This window comes from Benincasa hispida, chromosome 4 (genome assembly GCF_027475165.1).
Source record: "Benincasa hispida cultivar pf3 chromosome 4, pf3_genome.v1.1, whole genome shotgun sequence".
Taxonomy (NCBI): domain Eukaryota; kingdom Viridiplantae; phylum Streptophyta; class Magnoliopsida; order Cucurbitales; family Cucurbitaceae; genus Benincasa; species Benincasa hispida.
In genome coordinates this window covers 24,098,650-24,102,218 of record NC_143481.1, presented here as the reverse complement: position 1 = coordinate 24,102,218, position 3,569 = coordinate 24,098,650, and positions in this window count along the sequence as shown.

Below are 3,569 nucleotides of genomic sequence, written 5' to 3'. Positions count from 1 at the left end.
CTACAGCGTTTGAGGGTCACCTGCAGAGTATGGGTCTATGGGATAGATCATGGTTGGACTAGGGCAAGTGAAAGATCTTGTACTGGGCGTGTTATGACCTAGTTTATTGTTTTATGTACTTATAATTTGATTATTTTGTACACCCCACTAGCTATAGAACAAGTGAGAGATTGATTGGGATGATGCCCTAAATCTCATAGAGTTCTATAGTTTGTAAACCCTGTACTAACAAACTTGTATGTGATTAATAATATTTGATATTTTATTCATTGTGTCTATGAAATATGTGACATTTTAGTTGCATTAATCACAAACCAATAAACTAACATCCATGGTTATCGTTGTAACTTAAACATGTATATGGAGACATCATGTTTAAATGATAACCTAAATAGTTTGTAGTATATGGATAAGGCTGGGTACCTTATCCTGGTAACACTACGAGTATGGCTTGCTTTGTAGGTGTTAATATTGTAAAGTGCTACAAATGATCTGATCCTGATCATTCAGGTATTAGACATGCGAGTAGGGATATTCTATACAAAGGAGTTTGTATAAAACCATATCATGAAATGTTTAGTCTCATTATATAACGCCTTTCATAATAGAGACTTTCATTTCACTAGGATGACCATAGGTAACATGACCTTAATCCTGAGTGAGTTGTAAACTCCTGTCTATGAGGGCGGTCTTTTGATTTATATGGGTGAGAGTGGCCAGATTGCTAACTCAGCAAGCCTACCATTTTGGGGATTCCTCTGATTGGGGAACTAGGAACTCAGCTACACAAGATGTGATTCACTCCTTCCCCGAAGCAGGGGTAAGTAGATAAATTGCTCCCTTAAGAGCTGATTCTGGGTCTTGAACAATGTGGCGCCACACCTTCTCTTGGCCCAAAAAGGGTTTGGTCATAGTAGGACTATGATCTATTGTTCATTAGAGGAATTAGTAGAACTTAAGGAGTTAAAGGTAATTATAGGGGAAAAACGGTAATTTGACCCAGTTGTACTTACGAGCAATTTGTTAAGGGTCATCGTACTGTTGATTGGTTATATCTCATGGACACGAAAATATATCTGCAGTACGAGGAGTGCAACTGTCGGTCTTTAGTAGAGTGCTCGACAGTTAACGAATGGTGAATAATGTAATTAAAGAGTTTAATTAATTATTAACGTACAATTGGAGCTTCAAGCTACAGATCCATAAAGTCCCCTTGGTAGCTCAAAGGATTTAGTTGAGAATCAGTTTTTGGGTTAATTTGAATTGTTCAAATTAATAAGAGTGAATTTAACTATATATGATATAATTAAATTGATTCAATCATATATGATATAATTGACATAATGTATTTAATACATTATAGTTTAATTGGCGGAATAAATATTTGAATGTGATCCAAATAAATTTTCTATGAATGAGATTCATAGTTGCTAAATTTAATATAAATATCATTTATATTAAATTCCATAAAATAGAGAAAAAGAACTATAGTTTATATTGTATATGATGCAATATTAAAACTATAGGTTATAAATATAATATGGTAAGTTGGTTATCATATTTAGTTATATTATTAATTGTTTGGATAATTAAACCCCATTTTCTCTCCAACCACCTTAGTGGGAAGTTAGTTGGTTTTTGTAGGAAAATGGAATAAATAAAATATGATTTTATAATTCCATATCTAAGCTACACGAATTGTTGAGAATTTATACGATAGATTAAGAGCCTATACGATAGACTTTGAGATCTACACGATTGAGTGATCTTGCTATACAATAGTTTTCTTCTTCCTCAATCGTTTTCCTCCTTCAAACTCACAAACTCCCTCCTACCCAAAATAGTCAGAGCCCACCACTCCTGGGTTCTCACCCTGAGAATACCAAGGTAACCAAATGGTTGTGTCTTCCTCTTTTGGTTCGTTCTTATTGCTATTCGAGTAGTTCGTGACAGTTCGAGGGATTTACGTGAAGAAGAGTTCTTCAAAGGTGTTTTAACTTGAACCCTGTTTCTTGTTCATAGGCATGCTGTAATTTTCATTAAGATGCATAATCTGTATGTTTTACTGTAAACATTTGTTTTCAATCGAAATGGGATTTGGACGATTCGCTTCCGCTCATAGATCTTGTAAATTGAGATCCTTTAATTGGTATCAGAGTCAAGTTGTGTTCTGATTCCAAATTTCATTTCTGTATTGAAATCTTTTACAGTTTGGTGGGTTTTATTTTTTGTATTGCGTTTAATCGTTAAATTGTGGATGTTTGTTGATGGATGTTTACAGGGAAGTAATCTCTGTTTTGGTTTTCTGTTTGATTTACAAAGTTAATTTGTAAGGGCCCCTATGTTTTTGGGCATTAATTCTTGCAATCGAGTCTGTATTCGTTTAAGTTTTGAGTTGTTCGTGAAGCTACAAACACAAAGGTTGCAGTGCATTTCGATGGAGAAAAAGAAACGATGGTCGCATCGTGTAGCTACAACTAAACGATCGTTTAGATTTTACTATACATTTGTGTAGAGTTTTTTGCACGATCATGTAGCATCTACTAAATGATCGCATAGCTAATACTACGCGATCGTGTAGAGTTATCTACTTGATCATGTTGCGTTGGCTGCATGATCCCGTAGGCACTCAAAGGGTGAATGATCGCACGGTATTTTATACTCGACGCATGGCATACGTGCTAAACGATCATGTAGACCATCATGCTCATCTCATAGTCAGTAGCTACACGATTTTATAGTATACGATACTCGACACATGCTACTTGATCGTGTAGACTATCATGCTCATCGCAGAGTCTCTAGCTACACGATCATATAGTATGTGCTACTCGAAGCATGATGCATGATCGCGTGGATTTTCATGCTCATCGCATAGTCCAAAGCTACACAATTGTTGTTACACGATCGTTTATACTTGACGCTCGTTGCTCGACGACTAGGAGGTTTGCTACACGATCAAGCTGCAGGGCTTCAAGGCGAGTGATTCAAGACCCGGTTCACTTGTTCCAAACCGATGAACTTAGCTTTTGTAATAGTTTAGCCTTTATTTTTTCCAGTTTTGAGATTTACTATCCTGGTCCATCAACTTTATTTAAATATGCATGTGATGTATATTTATTATATATGCCATAATGTATGTCATATAGTTTTAAAACCTTCCATAGGTTATGTATTTTTTTCCATGCATCATTTTTATATTATAAGTGTTATAATATATTAGTATGCATGATTTAAATTACATAAAACATGCTCATGCATATTGCATCATATAATATAAGAGTTATAATATATGCATGCATTATAGCATATCCATGCAACATTTATATTATAAATGTTATATATTAGTAATGAATGAACATTGCACGAAGCATGACACTACATTAGGTTAATTTATAATTGTTATAAATAACCTATGTATGTCTAGCTTGCAATGTTGCTTTAATTGTTTCATTTCTTATAAGAATTATAATTAATGAAATTATAATTAAAATCAATAATAAAAGTTGCATGCAAACCTTGGACTTTAATAATTTTTTAAAAGTGTTTTAAAATTTGATTGAGATAGA